Genomic DNA, 10,875 nt, shown 5'->3' on the forward strand with positions numbered 1-10,875 from the left:
TTCCATGATCTTTATCGTTTTAGACTTTATGTCTAGGTCTTTGGTCCATTTGGAGTTAGTTTTTTTTTTTTTAATTAACTTTTATTGAGCTTCAAGTGAACATTTACAAATCAAGTCAGACTGTCACATATAAGTTTATATACACCTTACTCCGTACTCCCACTTGCTCTCCCCCAATGAGTCAGCCCTTCCAGTCTCTCCTTTCGTGACAATTTTGCCAGCTTCCAACTCTCTCCATCCTCCCATCCCCCCTCCAGAGAGGAGATGTCAACACAGTCTCAAATGTCCACCTGATATAATTAGCTCACTCTTCATCAGCATCTCTCTCCTACCCACTGTCCAGTTCCTTTCATGTCTGATGAGTTGTCTTCAGGAATGGTTCCTGTCCTGGGCCAACAGAAGGTTTGGGGACCATGACCGCTGGGATTCCTCTAGTCTCAGTCAGACCATTAAGTATGGTCTCCTTGTGAGAATTTGGGGTCTGCATCCCACTGTTCTCCTGCTCCCTCAGGGGTTCTCTGTTGTGCTCCCTGTCAGGGCAGTCATCGGTTGTGGCCGGGCACCAACTAGTTCTTCTGGTATCAGGATGACGTAGGTCCCTGGTTCATGTGGCCCTTTCTGTCTCTTGGGCTCTTAGTTATCGTGTGACCTTGGTGTTCTTCACCCTCCTTTGAAACAGGTGGGTTGAGACCAATTGATGCATCTTAGATGGCCGCTTGTTAACATTTAAGACCCCAGATGCCACATTTCAAAGTGGGATGCAGAATGTTTTCATAACAGAATTATTTTGCCAATTGACTCAGAAGTCCCCTTAAGCCATAGTCCCCAAACCCTCGCCCTTGCTCCCCTGACCTTTGAAGCATTCAGTTCATCCCGGAAACTTCTTTGCTTTTGGTCCAGTCTAGTTGAGCTGACCTTCCATGTATTGAGTATTGTCCTTCCCTTCACCTAAAGCAGTTCTTATCTACTAATTAATCAGTAAAAAACCCTCTCCCAACCTCCCCCCCCTCGTAACCACAAAAGTATGTGTTCTTCTCAGTTTATATTATTTCTCAAGATCCTATAATAGTGGTCTTATACAATATTTGTCCTTTTGCCTCTGACTAATTTCGCTCAGCATAATGCCTTCCAGGTTCCTCCATATTATGAAATGTTTCACAGATTCGTCACTGTTCTTTATCGATGCGTAGTATTCCATTGTGTGAATATACCACAATTTATTTACCCATTCATCCGTTGATGGACACCTTGGTTGCTTCCAGCTTTTTGCTATTGTAAACAGTGCTGCAATAAACATGGGTGTGCATATATCTGTTTGTGTGAAGGCTCTTATTTCTCTAGGGTATGTTCCGAGGAGTGGGATTTCTGGGTTGTATGGTACTTCTATTTCTAACTGTTGAAGATAACGCCAGATAGATTTCCAAAGTGGTTGTACCATTTTACATTCCCACCAGCAGTGTAAAAGGGTTCCAATCTCTCCACAGCCTCTCCAACATTTATTATTTTGTGTTTTTTGGATTAATGCCAGCCTTGTTGGAGTGAGATGGAATCTCATCGTAGTTTTAATTTGCATTTCTCTAATGGTTAATGATCGAGAGCATTTTCTTATGTATCTGTTAGCTGCCTGAATATCCTCTTTAGTGAAGTACGTGTTCATATCCTTTGCACCACTTCTTGATTGGGTTGTTTGTCTTTTTGTGGTTGAGTTTTGACAGAATCATATAGATTTTAGAGATCAGGCGCTGGTCGGAGATGTCATAGATGAAAATTCTTTCCCAGTCTGTAGGTGGTCTTTTTACTCTTTTGGTGAAGTCTTCAGATGAGCATAGGTGTTTGATTTTTAGGAGCTCCCAGTTATCTGGTTTCTCTTCATCATTTTTGATAATGTTCTGTATTCTGTTTATGCCTTGTATTAGCGCTCCTAACGTTCTCCCTATTTTTTCTTCCATGATCTTTATCGTTTTAGTCTTTATGTTTAGGTCTCTTATCCACATGGAGTTAGTTTTTGTGCATGGTGTGAGGTATGGATCCTGTTTCATTTTTTTGCAAATGGATATCCAGTTATGCCAGCACCATTTGTTAAAAAGACTATCTTTTCCCCAATTAACTGACACTGGGCCTTTGTCAAATATCAGCTGCTCATATGTGGATGGATTTGTATCTGGGTTCTCAATTCTGTTCCACTGGTCTGTGTGTCTGTTGTTTTACCAGTACCAGGCTGTTTTGACTAATGTAGCTGTATAATAGGTTCTGAAATCAGGTAGAGTGAGGCCTCCCACTTTCTTCTTCTTTTTCAGTAATGCTTTGCTTATCCGACGCTTCTTTCCCTTCCATATGAAGTTGGTGATTTGTTTCTCTATTACGTTAAAAAATGACATTGGAATTTGGATCGGAAGGGCATTGTATGTATAGATGGCTTTTGGTAGAACAGACATTTTTACTATGTTAAGTCTTCCTATCCATGAGCAAGGTATGTTTTTCCACTTAAGTATGTCCTTTTGAATTTCTTGTAGTAGAGCTTTGTAGTTTTCTTTGTATAGGTCTTTTACATCCTTGGTAAGATTTATTCCTAAGTGTTTTTGTCTTCTTGGGGGCTACCGTGAATGGTATTGATTTGGTGATTTCCTCTTCGATGTTCCTTTTGTTGATGTAGAGGAATCCAAGTGATTTTTGTATGTTTATCTTATAACCTGAGACTCTGCCAAACTCTTCTATTAGTTTCAGTAGTTTTCTGGAGGATTCCTTAGGGTTTTCTGTGTATAAGATCCTGTCATCTGCAAATAGAGATAATTTTACTTCCTCCTTGCCAATCCGGATGCCCCTTATTTCTTTGTCTAGCCTAATTACCCTGGCTAGGACCTCTAGCACAATGTTGAATAAGAGTGGTGATAAAGGGCATCCTTGTCTGGTTCCCATTCTCCAGGGAAATGCTTTCAGGCTATCTCCATTTAGGGTGATGTTGGCTGTTGGCTTTGTATAGATGGCCTTTATTATGTTGAGGAATTTTCCTTCAATTCCTATTTTGGTGAGAGTTTTTATCATAAATGGGTGTTGGACTTTGTCAGATGCCTTTTCTGCATCAATTGATAAGATCATGTGGTTTTTGTCTTTTGTTTTATTTATGTGGTGGATTACATTAATGGTTTTTCTAATATTAAACCAGACTTGCATAAAAAAAAAAAGACTTGCATACCTGGGATAAATCCCACTTGGTCGTGGTGAATTATTTTTTTGATATCTTGTTGAATTCTACTGGCTAGAATTTTGTTGAGAATCTTTGCATCTATGTTCATGAGGGATATAGATCTGTAATTTTCTTTTTTTGTGATGTCTTTACCTGGTTTTGGTATCAGGGAGATGGTGGCTTCACAGAATGAGTTAGGTAGTATTCCGTCATTTTTATGCTTTGAAATACCTTTAATAGTAGCGGTGTTAACTCTTCTCTGAAAGATTGGTAGAACTCTGCAGTATAGCCATCCGGGCCAGGGCTTTTTTTTGTTGGGAGTTTTTTCATTACCGTTTCAATCTCTTTTTTTTGTTATGGGTCTATTTAGTTGTTCTACTTCTGATTGTGATAGTTTACGTAAGTAGTGTTTTTCCAGGAATTCACCCATTTCTTCTAGGTTTGCAAATTTGTTAGAGTACAATTTTTTGTAATAATCTGATATGATTCTTTTAATTTCAGTTGGATCTGTTGTGATGTGGCCCTTCTTGTTTCTTATTCTGGTTATTTGTTTCCTTTCCTGTATTTCTTTAGTCAGTGTGGCCAATGGTTTATCAATTTTGTTAATTTTTTCGAAGAACCAGCTTTTGGCGTTGTTAATTCTTTCAATTGTGTTTCTTTTCTCTAATTCATTTAGTTCAGCTCTAATTTTTATTATTTGTTTTCTTCTGGTGCCTGATGGATTCTTTTGTTGCTCACTTTCTATTTGTTCAAGTTGTAGGAACAGTTCTCTGATTTTGGCTCTTCTTCTTTTTGTATGTGTGCATTTATCGATATAAATTGGCCTCTGAGCACTGCTTTTGCTGTATCCCAGAGGTTTTGATAGGAAGTATTTTCATTCTCGTTGCATTCTATGAATTTCCCTATTCCCTCCTTAATGTCTTCTATGACCCAGTCTTTTTTCAGGAGGGTATTGTTCAGTTTCCAATTATTTGATTTCTTTTCCCTAATTCTTCTGTTATTGATTTCCTCTTTTATGGCCTTGTGGTCTGAGAAGATGCTTTGTAATATTTCGATGTTTTGGATTCTGCAAAGGTTTGTTTTATGACCTAATATGTGGTCTATTCTAGAGAATGTTCCATGTGTGGTAGGAAAAAAAGTATACTTTGCAGCAGTTGGGTGGAGAGATCTGTATAAGTCAATGAGGTCAATTTGGTTGATTGTTGTAATTAGGTCTTCCGTGTCTCTATTGAGCTTCTTACTGGATGTCCTATCCTTCTCCGAAAGTGGTGTGTTGAAGTCTCCTACTATAATTGTGGAGGTGTCTATCTCACTTTTCAGTTCTGTTAAAATTTGATTTATGTATCTTGCAGCCCTGTCATTGGGTGCATAAATATTTAATACGGTTATATCTTCCTGGTCAATTGTCCATTTTATCATTATGTAGTGTCCTTCTTTATCCTTTGTGGTGGATTTAAGTTTAAAGTCTGTTTTTTCAGAAATTAATACTGTTACTCCTTTTTTGCTTATTGTTTGCTTGATATATTTTTTTCCATCCTTTGAGTTTTAGTTTGTTTGTGTCTTTAAGTCTAAGGTGTGTCTCTTGTAGGCAGCATATAGACGGATCCTGTTTCTTTATCCAGTCTGAGACTCTCTGTCTCTTTATTGGTGCATTTAGTCCATTTACATTCAGCGTACTTATAGATAAGTAAGTGTTTAGTGTTGACGTTTTGATGCCTTTTTATGTGTGTTGTTGACAATTTCATTTTTCCACTTATTTTTTTGTGCTGAGACGTTTTGGTTTGTAAATTGTGTGTTTCTCATTTTCATAGTAGTTGAATTTATGTTTGCTGAGTCGTTACGTTTTTCTTGGTTTTTATTTTGAGTTATGGAGTTGTTATACCTCTTTGTGTTTACCTTAATATTTACCCCTATTTTTCTAAGTAAAAACCTAACTTGTATTGTCCTCTATCGCCTTGTATCCCTCTCCATATGGCGGTTCTATGCCACCTGTATTTAGTCCCTCTTTTTGATTATTGTGATCTTTTACATATTGACTTCAATGATTCCGTGTTTTGAGCATTTTTTTTTATTTAATCTTAATTTGTTTTTGTGATTTCCCTATTTGAGTTGATATCAGGATGTTCTCTTCTGTGACCTTGTGTTGTGCTGGTATCTGATATTATTGGTTTTTTGACCAATTTCCTTTAGTATTTCTTGTAGCTTTGGTTTGGTTTTTGCAAATTCTCTAAGCTTCTGTTTATCTGTAAATATATTAATTTCGCCTTCATATTTGAGAGAGAGTTTTGTTGGATATGTGATCCTTGGCTGGCAGTTTTTCTCCTTCAGTGCTCTGTATATGTCATCCCATTGCCTTCTTGCCTGCATGGTTTTTGCTGAGTAGTCTGAACTTATTGATTCTCCCTTGTAGGAGACCTTTCTTTTATCCCTGACTGCTTTTAAAATTTTCTCTTTATCTTTGGTTTTGGCAAGTTTGATGATAGTAAGTCTTTGTGTTTTTCTTTTTGGATCAATCTTAAATGGGGTTCAATGAGCATCTTGGATAGTTATCCTTTCGTCTTTCATGATGTCAAGGAAGTTTTCTGTCAGCAGATCTTCAACTTTTCTCTCTGTGTTTTCTGTCCTCCCTCCCTGTTCTGGGACTCCAATCACATGCAAGTTATCCTTCTTGATAGAGTCCCACATGATTCTTAGGGTTTCTTCATTTTTTTTTAATTCTTTTATCTGATTTTTTTTCAGCTATGTTGGTGTTAATTCCCTGGTCCTCCAGATTTCCCACTCTGCATTCTAATTGCCCGAGTCTGCTCCTCTGACTTCCTTTTGTGTTGTCTAATTCTGTAATTTTATTGTTAATCTTTTGGGTTTCTGCATGCTGTCTCTCTATGGATTCTTGCAACTTATTAATTTTTCTACTACGTTCTTGAATAATCTTTTTGAGTTCTTCAACTGTTTTATCAGTGTGTTCCTTGGCTTTTTCTTCAGTTTGTCTTATTTCATTTCTGAGGTCCTCCCTGATGTCTTGAAGCATTCTGTAAATTAGTTTTTTATATTCTATATCTGATAATTCCAGGATTGTATCTTCATTTGGGAAAGATTTTGATTCTTTTGTTTGGGGGGTTGTAGAAGCAGTCATGGTCTGCTTCTTTATGTGGTTTGATATCAACTGCTGTCTCCGTGCCATCACTAAGATATTGTAGTGATTTATTCTATATTTGCTCACTGAGTCTTATCTTGTTTTGTATTCTTTCAGTATACTTGGATGGGCTACTAGATTGCGCTGTCTTGATTGTTGCAGCCCTTGACTTACTTATGACCTATTACCAGCTAGTTTGGGCTGTTGCCAGATATATATGCCTGAGTCTATTCACTATTCTTGAGTAGAATCTGATTTTGGGTCATCAAGTGTGTGCTGCACCCTAACACCTATCCACCTTGAGAAGTAGTGGTGATAATTGTGTGCACCAGATTCTATTAGCAGCTGGGGTTCACACTGCAGGGGGGCAGGATGCTGACAGGCTTCCCCCAAGTGTCAGTGTGGTAGGTGTGTCTCTATTCCTAAAGCACCTTGGTTGGAGGGCTCTGCAGCTTTACCTTAGGCCCCCAATGCAAGTACCTCTACAGATTGGTAGGTGTCACCCTCCTTAGACCCCTAAGGCAGGAGGCTAGGTGGTCAGGTGGGAGCTTCAGCCCTCAGTTCCCTGTTTTGGGTCAGTGAGGGCTCTGTTGAATATGCAGAGATATCAGGCCTGGGAAACTTGTTTTTCCAGTAAATCCGCTAAAAAAAAATGCAGTCAGATCCCCATCAGAAATGCCTTTGCATTGTAATAGCCACTTTGTTCCCTGTAGGATGAAAGCCGGAGATATGGATCACATGTGCTTGGCTGGAGCTGGTTCTGTGTTTTTAGTCCAATTAGGGAAGGATTTTTGGTCCCTGGGTTTTTTGTGGTTGCTTCTCTCAGGCCGGAAGAATGGGTTAGGAAAAGACCAAAAAAAAAAAAAAAAAGGGAAAAGAAAAGCCGTGGAGCAGTTCTCCCTCTGGCTCAGGAAATTCCAATGTTAATGAAGCCTCCTGGGAAGGGGAAGGGAGGTTTCAGAAAAACAGGAGAGGGTATCACCCCGGAATATAGACAAAGTTGCTTATCTTGCTTGGGATGACTATTTTATCTGTGATTCCTGAGGGGTGTGTCACCTATGTATGCTGGCTGGGTAGAGATTGCCCCTGAGGGTCTGGCCCACAGAAGCCGTGGTCAGTTCCTCCACTGCCAATCCAAAGCCCAGTGTCAAGGTTCCCCAGCTGGGATGCTGCACTCCCGGCTTCAAAACCAGTCGCTGCCTCCCGGGAACTTCTCCTCCCACCAGCCGCGTTGCAGCGCCACCTGCGTGGACTGGCTGGGCCCCCTCCCGGTGTCAGGTCAGGGGTGTAGGGCTGCGCCCAATGTTTGCACCTTCACAGGATATCCTGGTCAGCTCCCCTGCACCCAGTCCACAGCCCAGTGTCAAAGTTCCCCAGCTGGGACTCCGCACTCCCAGCTCCAATACCAGCTGCTGCCTCCCGGCGACTTCTCCTTCTGCCAGCCGCGTCGCCGTGCCACACACGTTGACCGGCTGGGCCCCCTCCCGAGGTCAGTTCCAGGGGGTAGTGCTCTGGCCCGTGTTTGCACCATCACAGGATGTTGTGTTCAGCTCTCCTGTGCCCAATCCTAAGCCCGGCGCCAAGGTTACCTGACTGGGACGCTGGCTCCAGGCTCAGAAAACAGTCGCTGCTTCCCTGTAGTTGTTCGTTCTCGGTTTCTGTCACTCAGGTCAACTCTTTAAATCTGTGTTTGTTGTTCAGGTTTGTAGATTGTCATGTATGTGATCGATTCACTTGTTTTTCTGAGTCTTTGTTGCAAGAGGGATCTGATGTAGCGTCTACCTAGTCAGCCATCTTGGCCCCCTTCCTGGAGTTAGTTTTTGAGCATGGTGTGAGGTATGGGTCCTGTTTCAATTTTTTTGCAGATGGATATCCAGTTATGCCAGCACCATTTATTACAAAGACTATCTTTTCCCCAGTTAACTGACACTGGGCCTTTGTCAGATATCAGCTGCTCATATGTGGACGGATTTATATTTGGGTTCTCAATTCTGTTCCATTGGTCTATGTGTCTGTTGTTGTACCAGTACCAGGCTGTTTTAACTACTGTGGCTGTATAATATGTTCTCAAATTAGGTAGAATGAGGCCTCCCGCTTCATTCTTTTTCATCAATGCTTTTCTTATCTGGGGCTTCTTTCCCTTCCATATGAAGTTGGTGATTTGTTTCTCCATCATATTAAAAAAAGTGTCGTTGGAATTTGGAACAGAAGTGCATTGTATATATAGATAGCTTTTAGTAGAATAGACATTTTTACTGTTAATCTTCCTATCCCTGAGCAAGGTATGTTTTCCCACTTATGCATGTCATTTTTAGTTTCTTGAAGTAGTACCTTGTAGTTTTCTTTGTGTAGGTCTTTCACGTCTTTGGTAAGCTTTATTCCTAAGTATTTTATTTTCTTGTGGGCTACTGTGAATGGTATTGATTTGGTGATTTCCTCTTCGATGTTCTTTTTGTTGGTGTAGAGGAATCCAGCTGAATTTTGTATGTTTATCTTGTAACCTGAAACTCTGCTAAACTCTTCTCTTAGCTTCAGTATTTTTCTTGAGGATTCCTTAGGGTTTTCTGTGTATAAAATCACGTCATCTTCTAATAGAGATAATTTTACTTCTTCCTTGCCAGTCTGGATGCCCTTTATTTCTATGTCTAGCCTAATTTCTCTCGCTAGGACCTCCAACACAATGTTGAATAAGAGTGGTGATAAAGGACATCCTTGTCTGGTTCCCATTCTCAGGGGAAATGCTTTCAGGCTCTGTCCATTTAGGGTGATGTTGGCTGTTGGTTTTGTGTAAATGCCCTTTATTATGTTGAGGAATTTTCCTTCAATTCCTATTTTGCTGAGAGTTTTTCTCATGAATGGGTGTTGGACTTTGTCAAATGCCTTTTTTCATGTATTGATAAGATCATGTGATTTTTGTCTTTTGTTTTATTTATATGGTGGATTACATTAATTATTTTTCTAATGTTGAACCAATCTTCAATACTTGGTATAAATCCCACTTGGTCACAACGGGTTATTTTTGTGATATGTTGTTGAATTCTATTGGCTAGAATTTTGTTGAGAATTTTTGCATCTATGGTCATAAGGGATATAGGTCTGTAATTTTCTTTTTTTGTGTGTGGTGTCTTTACCTGGTTTTGGTATCAGGGATATGCTGGCTTCATAGAATAAGTTAGGGAGTATTCCATCCTTTCCTATGCTTTGAAATACCTTTAGTAGTAGTGGTGTTAACTCTTCTCTGAAAGTTTGGTAGAACTCTGCAGCGAAGCCATCCGGGCCAGGGTTTTTTTTTTGTTGTTGTTGGGTGTTCTTTTGCTTACCTTTTCCATCTCTTTTTTTTTGTTTGTTATGGGTCTACTTAATTGTTCTACTTCTGATCGTGTTAGTTTAGGTAGGTGGTGTGTTTCTAGGAATTCACCCATTTCTTCTAGGTTCTCAAATTTGTTAGAGTACAATTTTTCATAGTAATCTGATATGATTGTTTTAATTTCATTGGGGTCTGTTGTCATATGGCCCACCTCATTTCTTATTCGGGTTATTGGTTTCCTTTCCTGTATTTCTTTTGTCGGTCTGGCCAATAGTTTATCAATTTTTTAAAATTTTTTCAAAGAACCAGCTTTTGGCTTTGTTAATTCTTTCAATTGTTTTTCTGTTCTTTATTTCATTTAATTCTGCTCTAGTTTTTATTATTTTTTTTTTTTCTGGTGCCTGATGGATTCTTTTGTTGCTCCCTTTCTATTTGTTCCAGTTATAGGGACAGTTCTCTCATTCTAGCTCTTTCTTCTTTACATATGTGTGCATTTATTGATATAAATTGACCTCTGATCTCTCCTTTCACTGTGTCCCAGAGGTTTTGATAGGAAGTGTTTTCATTCTCGTTGCATTCTATGAATTTCTTTATTCCCTCCTTAATGTCTTCTATAACCCAGTCTTTTTTGAGCAGAGTATTGTTTTTATTGTTCAGTTTCCAAGTGTTTGATTTCTTTTCCCTGATTTTTCTGTGATTGATTTCTACTTTTATGGCCTTATGGCTTGAGAAGATGCTTTGTAATATTTTGATGTTATGGATTCTGCAAAGTTTTGTTTTATGAGCTAATATGTGATCTATTCTACAGAATGTTCCATGTGCACTAGAAAAAAAGTATACTCTGCAGCTGTTGGGTGGAGTGTTCTGTATAAGTCTATGAGGTCAGGTTGGTTGATTGTAGCAATTAGATCTTCTGTGTCTCTATTGAGCTTCTTACTGGAAGTCCTATCCTTCTCCGAAAGTGGTGTGTTGAATTCTCCTACTATAATTGTGGAGGTGTCTATCTCACTTTTCAATTCTGTTAAAGTTTGTATTATGTATCTTGTGGCCCTGTCATTGGGTGCATAAATATTTAATAAGGTTCTATCTTCCTGGTCAATTGTCCTTTTAATCATTATGTAGCGTCCTTCTTTATCCTTTGTGGTGGATTTAACTTTAAAGTCTATTTCGTCTGAAATTAGTACTGCCACTCCTATTTTTTTTTGATTGTTGTTTGCTCGATATATTTTTTTCCATTCTTTGAGTTTTAGT

This window comes from Loxodonta africana, unplaced genomic scaffold (genome assembly GCF_030014295.1).
Source record: "Loxodonta africana isolate mLoxAfr1 unplaced genomic scaffold, mLoxAfr1.hap2 scaffold_32, whole genome shotgun sequence".
Classification (NCBI taxonomy): domain Eukaryota; kingdom Metazoa; phylum Chordata; class Mammalia; order Proboscidea; family Elephantidae; genus Loxodonta; species Loxodonta africana.